Here is a 25,695-nt window from a genome sequence, read left to right as displayed (position 1 = left end):
ATGGGACTGCAGAGAGGTCAACCTCACAGCAAAGTCATGTTTTCCTTGGCTCACAACAGTCTGCGAGCAGGGCCAGAAAATACAGTGGTGCTCAGAACAGCCCAGAGAGTCTTCAGGAGCTGGCACCCCTGGGAGAAGATTACCTTCCCATTATGTGGGTATCAATCTCTTCTTGGCTTATTCCTAACAGTCTGAAGACTCTAAATTTAACATGTTCCCTCATTTATTCTTAAGTGAGGTTATTGTCATCATTTAGGGAAGAGGCGCATACTCATAAATAAATTCAATCTCTATTTTGATGGGGAAAAGTTTAAATGAGGATTTAAAATGGCATCTGGTTAGCAGCCCCAGATCTGTGGCGTTTCATCTGTGAAAACTCAAGAGAAAGAAGCAAACCCTCTACACTGACACCATGAGTGCGGACAACCTAACATTTCAACCAAATGTTTGGGAAAGCAGTTGCTAATTACAGAGCAAGTGATGCTTGATAGAGAAAAGCCAGCCTCGAGAATGCTGACTGATGGAGAGAGGGCCCAAGGTAAGGGGGGGGATTGCTATTCCTCTGCCCCATCCATTCACTGTCTCAGAGACGCAGGACCCACACTAGTCAGAGACTGTGGAGGACAAGAATGAGGAAATCATGACGCAAAAAACACAAGTGCTAAGTGTTGAAACCAAAGAAAACAGACACGAGTCTAAATGATTGTCTTATATATTTGCAACACAGGCAGAGTTTTTCTTTAAAAGTAATTATTACCGAGGGGCACTTGGGTGGCTCAGTCAGTTAAGTGGTTAAGTATCTGACTTCAGCTCAGGTCATGATCTCAAGGTTTGTGAGTTTGAGCCCTGCGTCGGGTTCTGTGCTGACAGCTCAGAGCCTGGAGCCTGCTTGGGATTCTGTGTCTCCCTCTCTCTGCCTCTCCCCCATTTGCCCTCTGTCTCTCCCTTTCTCTGTCTCAAAAATAAACATTAAGAAAATAAAAAATAAACAAAAGTAATTATTACCTAGATCTTAAACCACAAAGACCAAGACATGGAGTGAAGAGAGCAAGAAAATAGAAGTGTACAAATATCCTTGCCTCAATTCAAGTAAGACTAACTCAGTAAGAACACCACAGTCAGAGGGGAGGAAGATGGGGGGATGGGTAGAATAGGTGATGGGGATTAAGGAGAGCACCTGCTGTGATGACCACTAGGTGATATGTGGAAGGGTTGAATCACTATATTGTTTGTATACCTGAAACTAGCATAACACTATGTTAACCAATGGAATTAAAATAAAAACTAAAAGAGAAAAAAAACATTGCCACCTTATCTGCTAGTAAAATTTAAACACAATCTGGAATAATGTGAAATATAATATTAGGTTAATAAAAATTACCAAACTTTTTCTGTTTTTTTAAAAAATATTTATTTATTTTTGAGAGAGAGAGAAAGAAAGAGAGCGCACAAGCAGGGGAGGGGCAGAGAGAGAGAGACACAGAATTCAAAGCAGGCTCCAGGCTCTGAGCTGTCAGCACAGAGCCCGATGCGGGGCTCAAACTCATGAACAGTGAGATCATGACCTGAGCCTAAGTCGGATGCTTAACCAACTGAGCCACCCAGGTGCCCCTTAAGAAATAAAAAAATATGTTACTGAAACAAGAACATCATAATCAATAAGTATGTGTTAACTGATGTAAGAATATAGTCATAATGATAATGATAACATCTTGAATCAGTAGAGGAGGAACAGATTATTTTACATACTGTTTTAGAACCACTGGCCAATCATTTATTATAAATTAAAGTTAGAGTCTTGCCTAATTGTGCTCTGACATTCTAGAGAGCTTGGAATTTTAAATGTAAAGAATGCAAAATGCTAGAAGAAAACAGAGGTGAATGATTTAGAAAAGAGCTTTCTGAGCATTACCCCACCATGAAATCCAAGAAGGAAAAAATATTAATGTATGGTCATGGGCTTTGTGCTTGGGTTTTCTCACTTGCAAGATGGGTTATAATAAAAGAACCTCTCTCAGTAGGATTGTCTGTGTATGCAGCTTATATGAGACAACACACAGGAAGTACCAGCATAAGAGCAGGGACATAGGAATCGCTCAATAAATATCAGCAAAAAAAGAGCAGGAAGAAATTGGATATGGCCTAAATCTACAACTAGAATGGCTCCATCTACTTGGTAAATATTATGCATCTGTTAAAAGTTCTTTGGTAGTTGGGGTGCCTGGGTGACTCAGTCGGTTAAGCGACCGACTTCAGCTCAGGTCATGATCTCACAGGTTCATGAATTTGAGCCCCCCATCAGGCTCTGTGCTGATGGCTCAGAGCCTGGAGCCTGCTTTGGATTCTACGTCTCCCTCTCTCTCTGCTCCTCCCCCGCTCACACTCTGTCTCTATCTCTCAAAAATGAATAAATGTTAAAAAAATATTTTTTAAAGTTCTTTGATAGCTATATATTTATCCATATGGATAAATATTTTACTACATATCAATGGGGTTGAAAGGAAGGAGAAAATCAGTTTCCAAAATAGTTGGGGTGCCCTTTTTTTATTTTATAAATTAAATGGCTCTGACACTTATTATTATCATCTTACTACCACCTTAATCTTCACTTTTTACATGACTTTGATCATTTTTCAATCTTATTCCAAAATATTATTCATAGGCTTTTGGCTCATTTCCAGAAAAACTGCTATGCATTTAGTTTTTAAGGGATTTGTGTTGACTTGGCTGAGTTTTTTTAAACACCTTTATTGAGATACAATTTATATACCATAAACTTTACCCACTTAAATAGAAAAATTCAATGGTTTTTAGTATGTTTTCAGAGTTTCATGGCTATCACCATAACCTACTTTTAGAACATTTCATGTCCCAAAAAGAAACCCTGCATTCATTAGTTCCTGCCCACAGCCACCCACCAATTCATTTTTGTTAGTCCTGCTAGTCTTGTGTTTAAATTATGAAGTTTACATTTATAGATTTGTATTTTTTTTAATTTAAAAAAATTTTTTTTAATGTTTTATTTATTTTCAAGAGAGAGAGAGAGAGAGAGACAGAGCTCGAGACGGGAAGGGCCAGAGAGAGAGGGAGACACAGAATCCAAAGCAGGCTCCAGGCTCTGAGCTGTCAGCACAGAGCCCGATGCGGGGCTCGTCCTCATGAACCACGAGATCATGACCTGAGCCAAAGTCGGATGCTTAACTGAGTGAGCCACCCAGGCACCCCTACAGATTTGTATTTTAAAAGTATCCACACACATGTACATACAAAATACATGTTCTGGAGTCACTTTAAGATTTGGTTGAAACCTCGCTGTACGACTTACCAGGAGTGTAGTCTTGGGAGGTCACATAACTGCTCCGTTCCTCATTTTCTCAGCAGTAAAATGGAGGAAATGATATCTACCTCACAGGCTTGTGGGGAGGATTTTTAAAATGAGAAAATCTGCATCCGGTGCTCGGTGCAGCATTTAGAACACAGTAAGCGCTCCACAAATATTAGCTGTAATCATTCTGTTCATCATCAACATCTCTGGATCGGAGAACTATGGAGGATTTTATTTTGTACTGGGTGCACACTGGTATTTTCCAAAGTCTCTACGTGAACATGTATTGCTTTTGTGGTGAAATAAGAAAAATAAACTTTGTTTACAGTCATGGAGAGGGATGGTCAAGCAAGTGGGAGGTGAGTGGGGAGCCAGGCTTCTCTGGCTAAAGAGTGAAGACAGGCAACTTTCAGAGCAACTCCCTCCCACCCCCACCCCACTCCCTGGAGCTCCCAGAGAGTTTGGACCCCACCCTTGAGGCTATGTGTCCTACAGATGCCTCAAGATGGCTTAGGTCCCTTGGAAAGATCCCTCTCTGCCCTGCTGCCATGGCCATGGAGGCAGTGGGTCCAGCCACATCAGGTCATCCTGACCTGAGCGAGCATCTGTGCCCCTATCTTGCTAGTTGAACTCCACCCGCAGCACTGCCTGCTGACTCAGGGGTAACATCAACCCAGGGCAGGAGGCATAACTGGTCAAAACTGGGCTTTCAAGTCCATACGACTTGGGTTCAAAACCATACTCTGTTAATTTTCTGAACATTATAGGCCTCAGCTTCCCTTGTGTATAAAATAGGGATAACAATAGCTACTTCCACGACTGGAAAGTGATTAGAGCTCAATGCCAATGTTACTATCAACTGTGCTGTTATTGTTACTATTACTTAATCTGTAAGATTATAACCTGGGGCTTTGAGGGCTCTGAAATAACACCATGCTTTTCTGTTCATGGCATCCCCATGAAACATGCAAGGAATATCATAAGTCCTTAAGTCCATAAGGACATCGAGTCCTTAGTGAATTCCATTCAGCATCTATTTGAGGGCCTAGTACGTGCCACATGCTGTCACAGGCCCTTGGGATACATCAGTAATTTGACAATTTGACAAAGGCTGGAAATAGGAACTGAAGGTCTGGGGGGAAGAGCCTGGGAGGCTTCAAGCAGGGACGAACCTGACATGTGGGCAAAACAAACAGCAAGGAGGCTGAATGGTAAAAAGCAGAGTGAGCAAGAAAGACACTCAGGGAGGAGGAGGGCCCCATAACATGGCGGCCATTTCAACTGGGACTCTGGCTTGACTCTGAATGAAGAAATTCTTGGTATCTGAGAGTGGAGGAGAACTTGATCTGACTCAAATGCATTAAAAATGATCACTCTGGCTGCTATGATCCTTGTCCAAGAGCTTGACATCTGCCTTTTTACTGAAAACCAAAGTGCAGCTTCTTCCCCAGCAGTGTTCTGTGATCTGTCTGCCAAACACGGGTATTCTAGGGCGAGAGACCATGGACACACGGACTACATACAGGCATGCTTCGTTTTATTGCATTTCATTTTTTTTTTTAATTGTGCTTTGCAGATACTGCATTTTTTTGGTCTGTTTTGTTTTTGTTTGTTTGTTTGTTTTACAATTGAAGGTCTGTGACAACCCTCCATAGAGCAAATCTATGGGTGCCATGTTATCAAACGGCATTTATTTGCTCACTCTGTGTCTCTGTGTCACATTTTGGTAATTCTTGCAATGTTTCAGACTCTTCCGTTATGATTTGTAATGGTGATCTGTGATTAGTGATCTCTGATGTTACCTAACTGCTTTGGGGGCACCACGAAAGCATCAATATAAGAAGGTGAAATTAGGCAATAAATGATGTGTGGGTTCTGACTGCTCCATCAACTGGCTGTTCCCCCTTTTCTCTCCCTCTCCTCAGGCCTCCCTGTTCGCTGAGACACAATATTGAAATTAGGCCAATGAATAACCCTACAATGACCTCTAAGTGCTCAAGTGAAAAAAAAAAAAGAGGGGCACCTTTCTTACTTTAAATGAAAAGCTAGAAACGACTGAGCTTAGTGAGGAAGGCAGGTTGAAAGCCAAGATAGGCTGAAAGCTAAGTCTCTTGCACCAAACATCAGCCAAGTTGTGAATGGAAGAAAAAAGTTATTAAGGATATTTTAAAAAATCAACAGTATCGAGAGTTCATGTACATGCAATGATACCTGTTTTTATCCCGACATTCTAGGATACTCTACAACTGAGAAAGTGTGCTAACACCAAAGTCCTCTTAGACCCCGCCCTTCTGCATCCGGCCACTGCCCAGTAATGGCACCTGCCACCCATCCCTGGCTCCCTTCTGGTCTCCTCTCCTGTAGTTTCACCTTCCCCAACCCACTCCCCAAACTGTCACTCCTGTGCTCTTCTTTAACTCACAACTCTGAGTCACCCCATGCCGAACCTTCCATGGTCTCCACTGCCTCCTTTCGTTGCCTCTAGTACTGAATGCCTTGCACGGCAGTGAGCCCTTCAGGATCTAGTCCTTCTGGCTTCCCACACATCAGGCCTCTGTGAACTCACACTGCTGTTCTCTCTGTCCCATCTGATAAATGTTGCTGTTCTTTCAAGCTTGTCTCCTCTTCTTCCACTACCTTTCTGACATCCCAAGCAAACTACGTACTTTTCCAACAGGCTCACTTTCTCAGTACAGACTTCCATTATAGCATCTTACAGACGTCTGCTTCATTGTTGATCTCCCCACCAGACTGCAGTTCTCAGAAAGTGGGGATAAGGCCTCTTCAGGTTGCTATCTCTAGCTGGGCAAAGCATATGGCATATAGCAAATAGCTCCTAAAAGCATTTGTTGAATATATTAATGTTTTCCCCCCAGTTTCATTGAGGAATAAATGACAAATATAATTGTATATAAAGGGTATAATGCAATGATGGGATGTATGTATACATCATGGAATGATTACCAAGACCAAGATTATTAGCACATCTGTCCCCTCACACAGTTAACTTTTTCTTTTCTTTTTTCTTTTTTCTTTTCTTTTCTTTTTCTTTTCCTTTTCTTTTCTTTCTTTCTCTTTTTCTTTTTCTCTCTTTCCTTTTTTTCTTTCTTTCCTTCCTTCCTTCCTTCTTTCTTTCTGTGGTTGAGGATGCTTAAGATCTACTCTCAGCAACTTTGAAGCATACAATATCATATTAATAACTACAGTCACTCTTTAGATTCTCAGAACTTATTCTTCTTATAACTGAGAGTTTGTACCCTGTGACCTGCATCTCCCCATATCCCCCCTCTCCCAAGTCCCTGGCAACTACCATTCTATTCTGTTTTTATGAAATTGACATTCTCCGTTCTCTTAGATTCCACATATAAGTAAAATCATACGGTATTTGTCTTTCTCTGTCTGGCATATTTTACTTAGCATAATGTCGGCCATGCTTATCCATGTTGTCAAAAATGGCAGAATTTCCTTCCTTTTTGTGGGTGAAACGTTCCATTGTTGGGGGTGTGTGTATGTGTGTGAATATCACATTTCTTTATCCGTTCATCTGTTGATGGACACTTAGGTTGTTTCCATATCTTGGCTATTGTAAATGGTTCTCTAATGAACATGGGAGTGCAGATACCTCTTTGATATTCTGTTTTCACTTCCTTTGGCTATATACCCAAAGTAGGATTGTTAAATCAAATGATAGTTCTATTTTTAATTTCTTGAGGAACATCTATACTTTTTCCTTAGTGGCTGTTACCAGTTTATATTCCCATCAATAGCCCACAAGGGATCCTTTTTCTCCACATGCTCACCAGCATTAGTCATCTCTTACCCTTTTTTAGAAATGTTTATTTATTTTGAGGGGGGAGTACAGAGAGGGAGGGAGGGAGAATCCCAAGCAGGCTCTGGGCTGTCAGCACACAGCCAGACACAGGGCTCGATACCACAAACTGTGAGATCATGACCTGAGCTTAACCAACTGAGCCACCCAGGTGCCCCTCTTGTCTTATTTGATAATAGTCATCCTGATAGGTGTGAGGTGATATCTCATTGTGGTTCTGGTTGTATTAACCTGATTAATGATGTTAACCACCTTTTCGTGTACCTGTTGGTCATCTCTATGTCTTCTTTACAAAAATGTCTGCTCAGATTCTTTGTCCATTTTTCAATTGGGTTTCTGTTTTTTTGCGATTGAGTTGTAGGAGTTCCATACATATTTTGGATATTAACTCCTCATCAGACATGCAGTTCCAAATACGTTCCGTAGGCTGACTTTTAATTTTGTTGATAGTTCCCTCTGCTATGCAGAAGTTTTTTTTTTAGTTTGATATATAACCACTTGTTTATTTTTTTCTTTTGTTGTCTTACACTTAAGACAGTCATAAAACTCAAGTCTTTAATCCACGCTGAGTTGAGTTTTGTGTATGGTGTAAGATAGGGGTCCAATTTCTCCAACACCATTTATTGAAGAAACTATCCTTTCCCCATTGTATATTCTTGGCTCCTATGCCCTAAATTAACTGATAATATATGCATGAGCGTCTGTTTTATGCCATTAACATACTATGTTTATTGCTGCTATAGCTTTGTAATGTAGCTTGAAATCAGGAAGCGTAAAGCCTCCAGCTTTGTTCTTCTCTCTCAACACTGCATTGGCTATTTGGGGTCTTTTGTGGTTCCATATAAGTTTTAGGGTAGTTTTTTCTGTTTCTAACAAAAATGTCATTGGATTTTGATAGAGATTAGATTAAATCTATGGATCGCTTTGGGTAGCATGGACATTTTCATAATATTAATTCTTCCAATCCACGAACATGGAATATCTTTCCATTTATTTGTGTCTTCTTCAATTTCTTTCATCAATGTCTTGTAAGTTTTCAGTGTACAGTTCTTTCATCTCCTTGGTTAAATAAATTGGTTACATTTCATTTAAAAAGTGTTTCACTGGTTTTGGTGGTGTTGTAAATGGGTTTGGTTTCTTAGTTTTTCTTTGAGGAATAGTTTGTTCTTAGTTTGTAAAAATGAACCTGGTTTTTCTATGTTGATTTTGTATATGGTAATTTTACTAAATTCATTCATTAGTTCTAACAGTTTTTTTAGTGAAGTCTTCAGGGCTTTCTATACGAGCCCTACAAATAGATAATTTTACTTCTTCCTTTCTAATTTGGATACCTTTTATTTCTTTTTCTTGCCTAATTACCATGGCTAGGACTTTCAGTACTAAGTTGAATAGAAATGGCAACAGGGGGCATCCTTGTCTTGTTCGTGATCTTAAAGGAAAGGCTTTTAACTTTGCATCACTGAGTATGATGTCAGCTGTGGGCTTGCCAAACACGGCCTTTATTATGTTGAGGTACATTCCTTTTATAATTTGTTGAGAGTTTTAAATCACACAAGAATGTTGAATTTTTCAAATGCTTTTTCTGCATCTATTGAAATAATCTTGTAATTTTTATTCTTCATTATGTTAATGTGGTATATCTCATTTATTGATTTGGGTATGTTGAACCATATGTTGGGTATGTTGATCATGCTGTATGATCTTTTTATATGCTCTTGAATTCCATTTGCTAGTATTTTGTTAAGGATTTTTGCATCTATCATCATCAGGGTATTGGCTCCTAGTTTTCTTTTCTTGTAGTGCCCATTTTTTTCTTTTTAATTCAACAATAATTAACATACAGTGTTATATTAGTTTCAGGTGTACAATGCTCATCATGATGTGTATTCTTAATCCCCATCAACTATTTCACCTATCCCCTTACCCAACTCTTCTCTGGCAACCACCAGTTTGTTCTCTATATTTAAATATGTTTTTTTCTCTTTGTTTCTTTGTTCGTTTGTTTTAGTTCTTAAATTCCACATATAAGTTGAAATTATATGGCATTTGTCCTTCGTTGACTGACTTGTTTCAGTTAGCATTATACCGTCTAGGTCCATCCATATCATTGCAAATGGCAAGATTTTATTCTTTAATGACCAAGTAATATTCCACTGTGTATATGTACATGTGTATGTATATATTCCACACCTTCTGTATCCATTTATCTATCAAGAGACCTTTGGGTTGCTTCCACATCTTGGCTATTGTAAATAATGCTGCAATAAACAGAGGGGTGCATATATCTTTTCAAATTAGTGTTTTTGTTTCTTTAAAAAATTTTTTTAAATGTTTTTCTTTATTTTTGAGAGACAGAGAGAGAAAGAATATGAGTGGGGGAGACAGAGACAGAATCCAAAGCAGGATCTAGGCTCTGAGGTGTCAGCACAGAGCCCGATGCAGGGCTTGAACCCATGAACTGTGAGATCATGACCTGAGCTGAAGTTGGCTGCTCAACAGACTGGGCCACCCAGGTGCCCCAGTGGTTTTGTTTTCTTTGGGTGAATACCTAGCACTGGAATTACTGGATCATATGATAATTCTGTTTATTTTTTGAGGAACCTCCATACTCTTTTCCACAGTGGCTGTAAGAGCCGTATTCCCACCAACAGTGCACACACTGTACACTTTCTCCACATCCCCACCAACACTTGTTGTTTCTTGTGTTTTGGGTTTTGGCCATTTGGACAGGTGTGAGGTGATATCTCATTGTGGTTATGACCTGGATTTGCCTGATGGTTAGTGATGCTGAGCATCTTTTCATGTGTCTGTTGGCCACCTGTATAACTTCCTCTGAAAAATGCCTATTCAGGTCCTCTGCCCATCTTTTAATTGGATTGTTTGTTGGTGTTGAGTTGTAGAAGTTTTTCATATATTCTGGGTACTAACCCCTTATCAAATATATCATGTGCAAATATCTTCTCCCATTCAGTAGATTGTTTGGTTGACGGTTTCCTTCACTGTGAAAAATTTTTCATTTTGGTGTAATCCCAATAGCTTGAATTTACAGTGCCCATCTTTAAATTTTATTTGTTTTGAGAAAGAGAGAGAGAGGTAGAGAGAGAGGGAGAGAGAGCGAATCCCAAGCAGGCTCTGTGCTGTCAGTGTAGAGCCCACTGCAGGGCTCAATCCCATGAACCATGAGATCATGACCTGAACTAAAATCAAGAGTTGGACAGTTAACAGTATGAGCCACCCAGGCACCCCTGTAATGCCCATCTTTAAAACTACATTGCATAGGGGTGCCTGGTGGCTCAGTCAGTTAAGCATCCAACTTTGGCTCAGGTCATGATCTCGCGGTTCGTGAATTCAAGCCCCGTGTCGGGCTCTGTACTGACAGCTCAGAGCCTGGAGCCCGCTTCGGATTCTGTGTCTCCCTCTCTCTCTGTTCCTCCCCTGCTCGCACTCTGTATCTCTCTCTCAAAAATAAATAAAGATTAAAAAATTTTAAACTATACTGCATAACAGGAAAAATTACATTATTATTCCCATTTTCCACTTGGAATGACTAAAGTACAAGGTGATTTCATAGGCCTTATTTTAAAAAGTTGGGATTAACATCCACAATGCCTAGCTCCAAGCTCAGATCTTTCTATGAGACCAAAGCCAGCCTAAGCTGTTGTTAGGATGGGGAAACTCAACATAATATCCTGGCTCTCTTCTAGGCTTTGTGTGGGAATCACATCCATCCCTGTTCAACCTGCATGGGGCGATTAGTGCACAAAGCTTACATTCTAGTGGGGGATAAAACTGCTTAATGTCCCATTAGATGACTGAAGGTCAAACCCAGGCCACCTTCATGTCCTAAGCCTCTCTTTGCCCTCATCTGTGTAGCTATAACCACCTCCTGCCTTCTCAGTCCTATGTTGAGGATATCCCACTAAAGCTATAATGATCCCCTTTGGTTCAGCTCCCTACACCCTTTTTTAGTGCCGAGCCTTTCTCTCTTAGGGCCAGGGAAGCACAAGGACTGGACAGGATCCTTGGAAGAGAGAACACTGGGCTCCACGTTCTGAGCCCTCACACCGGGCTCCCCTGGGACTAGAACCAGACACACTGTTTCCCAAAAATCAGGAGACAGAATGAATAGAGCTCCTTCCAAAAGAAGAAATGCCTGATATATTTCTCGCCCTGTGAAGTTATTTTTAGTTCTTCAAGTGTCTCTGAATCCAAACAATTCAAGGAACTGCCCAAGTTCATAGTTTCAATGTGTTCCAACTTTGACAAAAATACATTACATCATGCAGAAAGAGATTCAACCAGTCCTAATTGTCTCACAATGGACCCACAATGCCAGCTCAGAAATAGGATCTTTATCAGTGCTGGCAGTGTCTACATATGATTTCTAAGTATTGGTGGCCCCCTCAGCAATACATATCACAAACAACAACGGGGTTTGAGATTGTACTAGACAGATCAATCAACTAAGAAATATCAGGAACAATAATCAGGTTAACTTCCAAACTGAAAATAAAAATGTCATACAATAACATTAAAGAGAAATCTGAACCTTTGAGTAAATACACATCGCAAATCTACACCAGCATCCTCATGAACTAATCTGGCCTCAGCCTGGGTTTCAAAACAAACCTCTTGCCAAAATTTTCAAATAATCCTATTATAGAAAGAGAAAGATTCTTATGAAGGATGAAGTAGGAAAAAAGTCATCCAGCTCTTAACAGTTGTTTATAAACTGTTCTTATCCAAAAGATGCATATGTAGGAAAATTAAAGAACTAAATCCTGCCATGAGTCATACAGAAGGGAAAAGGATAAATCATGATCTCAAATATCTTTGAGGCTAAAAGGCAAAGCGGAAGGTGAATGCACCAGCTTCAGCCCATAATGACTAAGACAAGGAGTAAGAGAGACATCATTCTCTGTGGACTCCATCTATAGGAGTGATGAGAAATCATCTGCCAATTAGAAGAGTTACTCCCTTCACATATTCTTTCTTTTTTAATATGAAATTTATTGTCAAACTGGTTTCCGTACAACACCCAGTGCTCATCCCAACAGGTGCCCTCCTCAATGTCCATCACCCACTTTCCCCTCCCTCCCACCCCTGATCAACCCTCAGTTTATTCTCAGTTTTTAAGAGTCTCTTACGGTTTGGCTCCCTCCCTCTCTAACTTTTTTCCCCCATGGTCTTCTGTTAAGTTTCTCAGGATCCACATAAGCGTGAAAACATTTGGTATCTGTCTTTCTCTGGATGACTTACTTCACTTAGCGTAACACTCTCCAGTTCCATCCACATTTCTACAAAAGGCCATATTTCATTCTTTCTCATTGCCAAGTAGTATTCCATTGTGTATATAAACCACAATTTCTTTATCCATTCATCAGTTGATGGACATTTAAGCTCTTTCCATAATTTGGCTATTGTTTAAAGTGCTGCTATAAACATTGGGGTACAAGTGCCCCTATGCATCAGCACTCCTGTATCCCTTGGGTAAATTCCTAGAAGTGCTATTGCTGGGTCATAGGGTAGATCGATTTTTAATTTTTTGAGGAACCTCCACACTGTTTTCCAGAGTGGCTGCATCAGTTTGCATTCCCACCAACAGTGTGAGAGGGTTCCCGTTTCTCCACATCCTCTCTAGCATCTATAGTCTCCTGATTTGTTCATTTTGGCCACTCTGGCTGGTGTGAGTTGTTACCTGTGTGGTTTTGAATTGTAGTTCGCTAATGAGGAGTGACGTTGAGCATCTTTTCATGTGCCTGTTGGCCATCTGGATGTCTCCTTTAGAGAAGTGTCTATTCATGTCTTCTGCCCATTTCTTCACTGGATCATTTGTTTTTCGGGTGTGGAGTTTGGTGAGTTCTTTATAGAGTTTGGATACTAGCCCTTTGTCCGATATGTCATTTGCAAATATCTTTTCCCATTCCATCAGTTGCCTTTTAGTTTTGTTGATTGTTTCCTTTGCAGTGCAGAAGGTTTTTATCTTAATGAGGTCCCAATAGTTCATTTTTGCTTTTAATTCCCTTGCCTTTGGAGATGTGTCCAGTAAGAAATTGCTGCGGCTGAGGTCAGAGAGGTTTTTTTCCTGCTTTCTCCTCTAGGGTTTTGATGGTTTCCTGTCTCACATTCAGGTACTTTATCCATTTTGAGTTTGTTTTTGTGAATGGTGTGAGAAAGTGGTCTAGTTTCAATCTTCTGCATGTTGCTGTCCAGTTCTCCCAGCACCATTTGCTAAAGAGACTGTCTTTTTTCCATTGGATATTCTTTCCTGCTTTGTCAAAGATTAGTTGGCCATACTTTTGTGGGTCCAATTCTGGAGTCTCTATTCTATTCCACTGGTCTATGTGTCTGTTTTTGTGCCAATACCATGCTGTCTTGATGATGAAAGCTTTGTAGTAGAGGCTAAAGTCTGGGATTGTGATGCCTCCTGCTTTGGTCTTCTTCTTCAATATTACTTTGGCTATTTGGGGTCTTTTGTGGTTCCATACAAATTTTAGGATTGTGTGTTCTAGCTTTAAGAAGAATACTGGTGCAATTTTGATTGGGATTGCATTGAATGTGTAGATTGCTTTGGGTAGTATTGACATTTTAACAATATTTATTCTTCCAATCCATGAGCATGGAATGTTTTTCCATTTCTTTGTATCTTCTTCAGTTTCCTTCATAAGCTTCCTATAGTTCTCAGCACACAGATCTTTTACATCTTTGGTTAGGTTTATTCCTAGGTATTTTATGATTCTTGGTGCAATTATGAATGGGATCAGTTTATTTGTCTTTCTGTTGCTTCATTATTAGTCTGTAAGAATGCAGCTGATTTCTGTACATTAATTTTGTATCCTGCGACTTTGCTGAATTCATGTATCAGTTCTAGCAGACTTTTGGTGGAGTCTATCGGATTTTCCATGTATAATATCATGTCATCTGCAAAAAGTGAAAGCTTGATTTCATCTTTGTCAATTTGGATGACTGACTTCCTTTTGTTGTCTGATTGCTGATGCTAGAACTTCCAACACTATGTTAAACAACAGCGGTAAGAGTGGACATCCCTGTCGTGTTCCTGATCTCAGGGGGAAAGCTCTCAGTTTTTCCCCATTGAGGATGATATTAGCTGTGGGCTTTTCATAAATGGCTTTTATGATGTTTAAGCATGTTCCTTCTATCCTGACTCTCTCAAGGGTTTTTCTTAAGAAAGGATGCTGAATTTTGTCAAATGCTTTTTCTGCATTGATTGACAGGATCATATGGTTCTTATCTTTTCTTTTATTAATGTGATGTATCACATTGATCAATTTGTGAATATTGAACCAACCCTACAACCCAGGAATGAATCCCACTTGATCATGGTGAATAATTCTTTTTATATGCTGTTGAATTCGATTTGCTAGTATCTTATTGAGAATTTTTGCATCCATATTCATCAGGGATATTGGCCCATAGTTCTCTTTTTTTGCTGGGTCTCTGTCTGGTTTGGGAATCAAAGTAATGCTGGCTTCATAGAATGAGTCTGGAAGTTTTCCTTCCCTTTCTATTTTTTGGAACAGCTTGAAAAGGATAGGTATTAACTCTGCTTTAAATGTCTGGTTGAATTCCTCAGGGAAGCCATCTGGTCCTGAACTCTTATCTGTTGGGAGATTTTTGATAACTGATTCAATTTCTTTGCTGGGTATGGGTCTGTTCAAGTTTTCTGTTTCTTCCTGTTTGAGTTTTGGAAGTGGGTGGGTGCTTAGGAATTTGTCCATTTCTTCCAGGTTGTCCAGTTTGTTGGCATATAATGTTTCATAGTATTCCCTGATAACTGCTTGTATTTCGGAGGGATTGGTTGTAATCATTCCATTTTCATTCATGATTTTATCTATTTGGGTCATCTCCCTTTTCTTTTTGAGAAGCCTGGCTAGAGGTTTATCAATTTTATTTTTTCAAAAAACCAACTCTTGGTTTCATTGATCTGCTCTATAGTTTTTTTAGATTCTATATTGTTTATTTCTGCTCCAATCTTTATTATTTCTCTTCTTCTGCTGGGTTTGGGGTGTCTTTGCTGCTCTGCTTGTATTTCCTTTAGGTGTGCTGTTAGACTTTGTATTTGGGATTTTTCTTGTTTCTTGAGATAGGCCTGGATTGCAATGTATTTTCCCTCCCAGGACTGCCTTTGCTGCATCCCAAAGTGTTTGGATGGTTGTATTTTCATCTTCATTTGTTTCCATATATTTTTAAATTTCTTCTCTAATTGCCTGGTTGACCCATTTACTCTTTAGTAGGGCGTTCTTTAACCTCCATGCTTTTGGAGGTTTTCCAGACTTTTTCCTGTGGTTGATTTCAAGTTTCAGATTTCTGAAAGTAGGCATGGTATGATCGCAATTCTTTCATACTTATGAAGAGCTGTTTTGTGACCCAGTATATGATCTATCTTGGAGAATGTTCCGTGTGCACTCGAGAAGAAAGTATATTCTGTGGCTTTGGGATGCAGAGTTCTAAATATATCTGTCAAGTCCATCTGACCCAATGTATCATTCAGGGCCCTTGTTTCTTTATTGATCCTGTGTCCAGATGATCTATCCATTGTTGTGAGTGGGGTATTAAAGTCCCCTGAAATTACCACATTCTTATCCATAAGGTTGCTTATGTTTGTGAGTAATTGTTTTATATATTTGGGGGCTCCCATATTCGGTGCATAGACATTTATAATTGTTAGCTCTTCCTGATGGATAGACCCTGTAATTACTATATAATGCCCTTCTTCATCTCTTGTTACAGCCTTTAATTTAAAGTCTAGTTTGTCTGATGTAAGTATGGCTACTCCAGCTTTCTTTTGACTTCCAGTGGCATGATAGATAGTTCTCTATCCCCTCACTTTCAATCTGAAGGTGTCCTCAGGTCTAAAACGAGTCTCTTGTGGACAGCAAATAGATGGGTCTTGTTTTTTTTTTTTATCCATTCTGATACCCTATGTCTTTTGGTTGGAGCATTTAGTCTGTTTACATTCAGTGTTATTATTGAAAGATATGGGTTTAGAGTCATTGTGATGTCTGTAGGTTTCATGCTTGTAGTGATGTCTCTGGTACTTTGTGGTCCTTGCAACACTTCAGTCATGGAGTCCCCCTTAGGATCTCTTGTAGGGCTGGTTTAGTGGTGATGAATTCCTTCAGTTTTTGTTTGGGAAAACCTTTATCTCTCCTATTCTGAATGACAGACTTGCTGGATAAAGGATTCTCGGCTGCATATTTTTCCTGTTCATCACACTGAAGATTACATATTCATTTTTATTATGCTCAATGATAGCATACATTCTAACTTTCCCCAGCATTCATTCATTCAATACAAATTGAGTTGTGGGTCCGGCATGTGGACGAATGTGGCTCCTGCCCGCATGTTGGCTGTCAGAGCAGAGGAGATTCAGAAAGGAAACGGGGTGCAATGCAGTCTGTGCAAGTGAGGAGAGGCGGAAACAGTCAGGTTTCTTCCAGGAAACAGAAGCAGTAGAAAGCGAACACGTGTATACGTGTGTGTACATCAATACGTATGTATTCATACAAACGCATATATGTATATCTGTCCCTACACGTACACACAGAGATACACACACACAGATTTCAAGAAACTGCCTGACACAGTTATGCGGGCTGGAAAGTTCAAAATCCACAGCGCAGGCCTGCAGGGCAGAAACTCGGAGGCAGGAGTCTGTGTTGTAGCCTTGGGGCAGAATGTCTTCTCCCTCAGGGAACCCTCAGCTTTGCTCCTATGGCCACTGAAATGATTCAATGAGGCCCATCCAGATTAGAGGGGATAACCTCCTTTACTTAAAGTCAACGGATTACAGATGTCAACCGCGTCTACACCATACCTCCAGAGCAACACCTCGAGTGGTGTTTGACGGAGTAACCGGGTGCTACGGCCTAGCCACGCGGACACACAAAACTATTACAGAAAGGAAGTCTAGGGAGCTATGGGAAGATGGGGGCAACCTCTCACACTTGGGCTAGTGTTGGGGGGAGGTATAAAAATCAAGTAAGGCTTCCCTGTAGGAAGAGCTATCGAAGACTGAAAGGCTGGAAAGCAAGTGTGGGGAAAGCCCACAACTGCTGAAGTCGCGGGCAGGAAGCAAGTGGGCACATGAATGGGATCCCAGGGGCCCAGAACCAGCACCGAAGACAGGAGCTAAGATGCTAACACTGAGCATCAGAGCATCGAACACTGATTGAAAACTACATGCCAGGCACTGCTCAATGTGCTTTACACACATTATCTCTTTGACTCCTCATAATGTAGGACGTGGGTACACTACTCACCACCTTCTGCTGGCAAGAAGCTGCTGTACAGAGAGGCCGACTGACTTGCCAAGGTCACACCGCATCTAAGCAGGATCCTAAACCAGGCTTTCTAACTCAAGAAAGGGTCTGTGGGTTGCAGAAGGAGCTAGAGTCAAGGGCACAGGTGGAAAAAGTACTTTAGCTTTGGACAGAAACAGGAAAGGAAGAGCTAACGATGAGTGCAGACAGAGGGGTGGAAAGCAGCTCAAGAGAAATTCCAGACAGCGGTGGAGGTTTGGAGTAGCCACTGTGGGAAAGGGAGTGCAAGAGGCAAGGAGGGGAAGGACAGCCACAGATCAGAATAGGGAGCAGAGAATTCAGTGGCCCACCCCCTTCTTGGCACGCCCACAGGTGGGAGCCGTTAGTGTGGAACTGAAGTTGAGTTCAATTCACAGAGGCAAGGAACCCAGAAGGCGGGGTGCCAGATGGGTCAACCACATGGGCTCCCGGGAAAGGGCAGAATTAAGGTTGAAGAAGAAGTCCCAGTGCTAGGAGTTCCCACCAACCCAATTTTTGGCATTAAGAGAAAACAGGTGAGGGTCAAAATTATTCATGTGCTTAACGATACCCCTCACCGCTCTGCTCTATATAGTCGGTTAAATAAAGACTATAGTCAGAGCAAAACACACACGTCTTACTGTATAAGGAAAAAGAATCTCCCTTCTTCTTTAGGTATCCCTTGGCCAATCCAGTTGAGTAACGTCAACTTTGTACATTTCTCACTGGCTCTACTTGTGTGGATCACAGGCATTAGTTCTCTCATTTATTCTGGTGCTCTGCACAAAAGTACAATGAGTAATCTAACCATTGTCCTTTTTTTCCCCCCTAAGCTTACCCAAAAAGAAGTCTTCTGGATTTAAAAAATCCATTCTTAAAGAAAACGTTTGCCATTTAGTGGCTTTATTTTGCTGGGTGACGTAAGAGCTTCTCCTATAATGATATTAGTCCTCACAGCGTCGAGTCCACATGTTGCCCCCGGTCTCCTGAAAGACTGAGTGTGCTTTGGCAAAGAAAACAAAACACGGGAGCAGCTGCACGAAACACTCTCGTCTTGTAGCAACAGCACGGCACTGCTCTGGACAATCCACGTGTTTGTATTTTTAAAGAGAGTAGGTAGGAATGAAAACATTTAGATTCAACATTTCTTCTAGCATTTTAAGAGATATAAAATTAATGTCAGATTTGCCCCTCTTGACAGCAGTGATCTGTTGCCTGGCAACCCCAAGTGCTTCTTGGGTTGAAACGCCAACTAATGGAGCAGCTACTCATTTTTAAACCAATGAAGCTGCTTAAGAAGCTGAGTGTGATGCCTGTCACATACCCAGATCTCACATTAAATAGCATATTTATATGTTAAGATACTCCCAGTATTAGATGTAACAATGATGCCCCACTGGCCCTACAAGCTGTCTCAAAGTTATTGAAATGACGTACTGGTCCAGTTGGTCTAGTTTTCTATTTCCTTAGTAGCTGCTACAGCATTGGCTTTCACCAGATCCCCCCCACCTTTTCTTTTGTAATTGCAGTAAAATACACATAACATTTACCATCTTAACCCTTTTTAAGTGTAGTGAGTGATATTCAATACGTTCACACTGTCCTGCAACCATCACCATTATCCATCCACAGAACCCTTCTCCTGTTGCAAAACTGAAACTTTGTATCCATTCAATAAGGACTCCCCTTTCCCCCTCTTCTCAATTCCTGGCAGTCACCATTCTAATTTCTAGAAGTTTGACAACTCTAGGTGAATCACATGGTATGTGATTTTGTCTGGCTTATTTCATTTGGTATAACGTCCTCAAGACTGACCCATGTTGTAGCATATTGCAGAATTTCTTCTCTTTTTAAGGCTGAAAAATATTTCCGTGTATGTATGTGCAACATTTTGCTTCTCCATTCCATCATCAGTGGACATTTGGGTTGCTTCCACTTTTTGGCTACTGTGAATAATGGTCTATGAACAAGAAACACCCAAATCTCTCTTCAAAACCATGCTTTCAATTCTTTGGGATATATGCCCAGAACTGGAATTAATGAATCACAGGGTAATTCTATTATTAATTTTGAGGGGAACAGCCATATTGTTTTCCACAATGGCTGCACCATTTTACATTCCCACTAGCAGTGCGTGAGGGTTCCAATTTTTCTACGTCCTCACCAATGCTTACTTTCTGTTTTTTTTTTTTTTTTTTTTTTTGGGGGGGGGGTTGTTTGTTTTGTTTTGTTTTTAAAGAGTTTTCTTTTTTATTATTATTTTTTAAACGTTTTTGTTTCTTTTTATTTTTTTGAGAGACAGAGACAGAGCGCTAGTTGGGGAGGGGCAGAGAGAGAGGGAGACACAGAATCTGAAGCCAGCTCCAGGCTCTGAGCTGTCAGCACAGAGCCCGACGTGGGGCTCGAACCCTCGAACTGTGAGATCATGACCTGAGCTGAAGTCGGACGCTTCACTGACTGAGCCACCCAGGCGGCCCATGTTTTGTTTTGTTAAGTAGTCATCCTACTGGGTGGAAGTTGGCTACTGCATTTTCTATATGCTTTATCTTTCATAACTCTACCTCTGCAGGCATTGTACTCTATTGCAAGAATTTACATTAAATGGAGTATCTGTCTCCTCTTCCACTAATCTATGACCTCTTCAATTACAGGAACCAAATCTTTTTTATCCTAAATATGCCTCATTCAACACAGAAAGCCAACCACAAGACTGGCTCTGAATTAGAAATTTCCTGAACATCTTCCCCACTCCTCATTACCAATAGAACATAGTTTTGAGTAATAAATTCACAGGAGATTGAGGAAGATCTTGAATTCCAGGCTAAGATGTTTACTCTATTAATAAGCACAAGCAACTAGCTGTTATTTCCGTAAGAGGTTGTTATAATCAACTGTTTGGAGAAGGTGTGGTGACCAGAGCACCTGGAGTCAAGAAGCCTAATCACCTGTCTTTGCAGTCACATCTAGGGTGGGGGCAATGCGTGTCTTCATGCGGATGGCAGCTTAGGGAATGGAGCAGAAGGGTCCATATGGGGGAGGATTGAGGCTGTGTTCTGAGAAATGATGGTTTTATTCTCTAGGGAAACTCCCAGTTTAAGACAGAGGGTCTCAGTTCATGATTCAAAACAAGTCTTTCCTTCCCATTTTTAGTTTTTGAATATTTAAAGTAGGAATAACAATGTGGTAAGTTAATAAATGATGATAAAACCTCAAAGTGAGAAGAAAAAATGGAAATTCAAATTAAGAACATGATGCATCACAGAGTAATTAAACTATCCATGAAAAATAACACCACGAAATCAGTAAATGATATAAACAAGAAATGATCATTAAATATTAAGTACAGCAAAAGGAAACTAAAGAGATACTTAGTAGAGAAACAAAATCAATGAATGCTTATTGGAAACTTGAATATTTCAGGTATGGATAGAATATTAACATAAAACAGGAGGCTTTAAAAACTGAGCCATATTAAGGATCAAAGATCAAGAAAACAGACATGGAACGAGGCACTGGGGACACTGCTGACCAGTGACAGAGAAACTGACAGTCTAGCCAGAGGACAAGTATCCGCCACAAAAGCCACATATGACCAATCCCTCCAACAGAGTTTAAAGGGATTCAAGGAAAGGGACAGAGATATGGGGCGGGGCGGGGGGGGAGTGTGGATTTGTTTAGATGAAGTCTCATCATGTAGTTTCTTGTCTCTGTTTCTCATGGTTAGTTAGGCAGGTAGATGTTTCAACTGCTATAAACACCTCTAAGAGGTAATTCAGCAGCTGTGTTCTGGGCCTGATTCTTTACCTAACTATCCATCTCCCTTCTTCAGCCAGCCAGAGATTAACACAAGTGGAGATACATGAAGTCTATTCCGGACATAATAAAAACATGACTTCTAGTTTCAAGTAACAGATGCCACTGAGGAGGGATTTAAAAGCAACCTAGATCTTTCTTTTTTTTCTTTTTTTTTTTTAATTTATTTTTGGGACAGAGAGAGACAGAGCATGAACGGGGGAGGGGCAGAGAGAGAGGGAGACACAGAATTGGAAACAGGCTCCAGGCTCCGAGCCATCAGCCCAGTGCCTGACGCGGGGCTCGAACTCACGGACCGCGAGATCGTGACCTGGCTGAAGTCGGACGCTTAACCGACTGCGCCACCCAGGCGCCCCGCAACCTAGATCTTTCCAAAGGAGCTGCAAATTGGGGTGGGCCATCGACTCAGAGCCCATTGTCCTCTAAGACCCTGGGTGGGTCAGCACCCTCTAACTCCAAGAAGCTTCAACTACTTACCTGGGATAGGTGCCCCACACTCAGAGGCAGGGACTCAATCCAGGGGCAGGTTTTGCATCAATTGAGTGAAAATTTCTGCCCAGAACGTAGTTGTATAATTTAGTTGTATTTGTACTACATTTTATTTTTATTTTTTATATTAAATATAATTTATTGTCAAATTGGTTTCCATACAACACCCAGTGTTCATCCCAACAGGTGCCCTCCTCCATGCCCATCACCCACTTTCCCCTCTCCCCACCCCCATCAACCCTCAGTTTGTTTTCAGTATTTAAGAGTCTCTTATGGTTTGCCTCCTTCCCTCTCTATAACTTTTTTTTCCCCCTTCCCTTCCCCCCTGGTCTTCTGTTAAGTTTCTCAGGATTCACATATGAGTGAAAACATACGGTATCTGTCTTTCTCTGCCTGACTTGTTTCATTTAGCATAATACCCTCCAGTTCCATCCACATTGCTACAAGTGGCTACATTTTATATTGTTTAGCCCTCAAAGAGCCCCCAATTCATGCTCTCGTTCCCACAATGCAGTGGAGCAGGTTTCTGAGTAGGATCTTCTCAATGGAAGTTTCGTGTTCTCTCCACACTGCTACATTAGCATGAACTACACCTTGTACGGAATTTAAGATTATTACTGCAGTTCTTTATAAGCTTTCCCATATTTATCTAAATGATGCACCTGTACAAAGTCAATACATATACTTCCTTACATAAAATTAATGCTATAGAGAGAAATCTTTTTTTTTAAAGAAATGCAACAGAAACATAAACTCTTTAATACCCAGATGGTCAACTTCTACATATATTTCTGCCTCGTTGCTCAAACACCCAGCACAGAATAAACGCACTGGACTCTTAACATTTCCAGAGTTGTTTTTTTCTTCTTAAAATTTTTAAAAACTCTTTGTTTATTTTTGAGAGAGAGACAGAGCGTGAGCAGGGGAGGAGCAGAGAGAGAGGGAGACACAGAATGCAAAACGGGCTCCAGGCTCTGAGCTGTCAGCACAGAGCCCGACGCGGGGCTCAAACTCACCAACCGTGAGATCATGGCTCGAGCCGAAGTCAGATGCTTAACCAAGTGAGCGACCCAGGCGCCCCTGTTGTTTCTTTTTTTTTAATATGAGGGTGATCAAAGACATTTTCAGGGATCCATGCCTGACGATATCTGTCAAACCTGTACTGAGGTAGCTTTCTCAGGGATAAGTGAGAGTTATTTCTTATAGGTGTCTCATAAAACACCTACAGCGTCACCTCTTCAGAAGTACTAAGGAATCATGGGGAATTTTATCATCACTGAAATAACGTTCTCTCGAGAAACAGAGAAAGATGCGAAAATTTCAGATACGCTTACATTTTGTTAGGGAAGTAATGCAGCATTTTGTTCCATAGAAGATGGCATAACCTATACAAGAAGCTTTTTATCAAAGTCTTTTCTCGACACAAGCAGGTTCTGCTTTTTTCTTGCTGTATTAATTATTTTATACAGGTTTCTTTCATCTTTTAATTTTTGTCAGAATGTCGTACAGAATATTTCTGCCCTACTTTGATCTCTACCGCCAGAAGTAAGTGAATTCAATCCGAGAGGGAATCCTAATGCACACCAGACTCAGGGGTATCAGGCCATCCTTACGTGGTAAAGACCCCCTCACTGCACACTAAAATATAACTCCTTCTCAGATCACTGCGAATGAGGGGTCAATTTGCCATTTTTTTTTTGGTAGGGGGATTTCTTTTTCTACCTTCTTTTAAACAGGCGGTATATTTCTCTCTTTTATCGTTGTTCTTTGCTTCTCCTCACTTCACTCCCCCATGTTTAGAAAATAGAAGGGAACAAATATTTTTAAACGTTTCCAATAATCCTAACTATTAACAGTAAAGTAGAAGTGAATCCAGGCATTTAATTTTCTTATTGCCATATAATGGACATATAACATTGTATTCGTTTTTGGTGTACAACGTAATGATTTCACAAACGTATATATCATGAAATAACCACCACAACAAGCCGAGGTCACATCCATCACCCCATATAATTACAGCTTTTTTCCTTGTGATGAGAACTTTTAAGAATTACTCTTCTAGAGACTTACAAAACAAACAACCCCAGGTTCATTCCTACATACTGATTTGATTTTTTCCATTGAAATAATCTTGGACATTTATGAATAAATATGCATCTACAATACCATTTTTAAAGTTTTCATGGTATTCAACCATATGATGTGGATGCTTTGTACAACCAAATACTCTCCTAGTTGTTATAATATTTTGCTGTTATAACAAGAATGAATGGGTATTGCTTTGGATACATCTGTTGGTTTACCTCCTTAAAATAATGCCTTAAGTGGAATTGCTTGCAAAAAGGTATTCATGATATTAAATATTTTAAATTTTATGAAAAGTACCCTCCTTATATATTACACCAACTTGTGAATTCAACATCAGCGTATATGACACAGTTTCCCATGTACTTATCATCACTCTATATATCATCATTCTTTTCAATCGACATCAGCCTAACAATTGGGGAAAATGATATTGTGTTTAACTTGTTTTATTATATATCAATAGTAGGGTTCAAAAAACACTGTAGGTTTGTTGGCTACTGGCTTCACTTTTTGATAAATGTCCTCTGCTCATTTTGCTATTGAGCATGGTTTATGTATTTATTTATTTTTACTAATTTACAAGAGTTCTTTAAATATTAGGGATAATAATTATTGTTCACAGTGGTTAAGTGTTTCCCACTTTATTGCTTGCCTTATAATTTTTTTTTTATCATCTATAGAGGTTCTTAATTTTATCTGCACTAAAAAAATTGAAAAGAACTCTCTTTTTATATAGGTCAAGGTGACTGAAATGCTCTTTCAATCTTTTCTTTTATGGCTCCTGCTTTTGCTGTCACGATTAGAAAGAACTTTGTCCACCTTAGAATTACACAAGGGGCACCTGGGTGGCTCAGTCGGTTAAGCGTCAGACTCTTGGTTTTGGCTCAGGTCATGATCTCACAGTTCGTGAGTTCAAGCCCCTCATCGGGCTTCTCGCTGACAGTGCAGAGCCTGCTTAAGTTTACTTTTCTCTCTCTCTCTCTCTGGCCCTCCCCCACTTGCTCTCTATCAAAATAAATAAACTTAAAAAAATTTAGAATTACACAAACATCCACCTATATTCTCTTCCAATGTTTTATTTTTGTTTTTATTTTTATACTTGTGATTCATCTTGAAGTTATTTCTTTTCCCAATTCTATTTCTTTAAAATCCTGCTTTTTCTATACCAAATACATAACATATAAAATGTGTATAGATACAACATATCTATTACATGTAATTGAAGGGATTGACTGATTAACTGAATGAGTGGCCTCGGCTCATTTATGGATCTGCTATTTCATTCCACTGAGATGACTGTTTATATTTTAATAATTTCACATCTTTCAAAACATTTTAAGCTGGAAGGGCAAGTGCCTTTTCATTACTTTTTATTTTTAAATATTTTCTGGTGATTCTGGTACACTTTTTCTTAGAGATGAATATTAGAACGTTTTTGTTAAGAAGCTTTTGTTGAGCCTGGGTGGCTCAGTCGGTTAAACATCCAACTTTGGCTCAGGTCATGATCTCATGGCTCATGAGTTCGAGCCCCACGTCGGGCTCTGTGCCGACAGCTCAGAACCTGGAGCCTGCGTCCGATTCTGTGTCTGCCTCTCTCTCTGCCCCTCTCCCGCTAACACTCTGTCTCTCTCAAAAATAAACATTAAAAAATGTTTGTTTATTTATTTTATTTTATTTTATTTTATTTTATTTTATTTTATTTTTGAGAGACAGAGAGAGACAGCATGAGTGGGGGAGGGGCAGAGAGAGAGAGGGAGACACAGAATCCGAAGCAGGCTCCAGGCTCCGAGCTGTCGGCACAGAGCCCGACGCGGGGCTCGAACTCACAAGCTGTGAGATCATGACCT

The 25,695-nt window shown here is 40.2% G+C and overlaps 1 protein-coding gene and 1 long non-coding RNA gene across 2 annotated transcripts in view; both read right to left on the bottom strand.

Annotated features, from left to right (window-relative positions):
• MTUS2 (microtubule associated scaffold protein 2) overlaps positions 1 to 25,695 on the bottom strand; it is a 495,531-nt gene that overhangs the window by 271,265 nt on the left and 198,571 nt on the right.
• Positions 7,376 to 25,575, bottom strand: LOC125934089 (uncharacterized). The gene is made up of 2 exons (XR_007461204.1): positions 21,630 to 25,575; positions 7,376 to 21,396 (listed from the first exon to the last, which is right to left on the bottom strand). It is a non-coding gene; the product is annotated as an uncharacterized LOC125934089 (long non-coding RNA).

This window comes from Panthera uncia (assembly GCF_023721935.1).
Source record: "Panthera uncia isolate 11264 chromosome A1 unlocalized genomic scaffold, Puncia_PCG_1.0 HiC_scaffold_16, whole genome shotgun sequence".
Lineage (NCBI taxonomy): Eukaryota > Metazoa > Chordata > Mammalia > Carnivora > Felidae > Panthera > Panthera uncia.
This window is presented reverse-complemented; position numbering and strand designations above follow the sequence as displayed.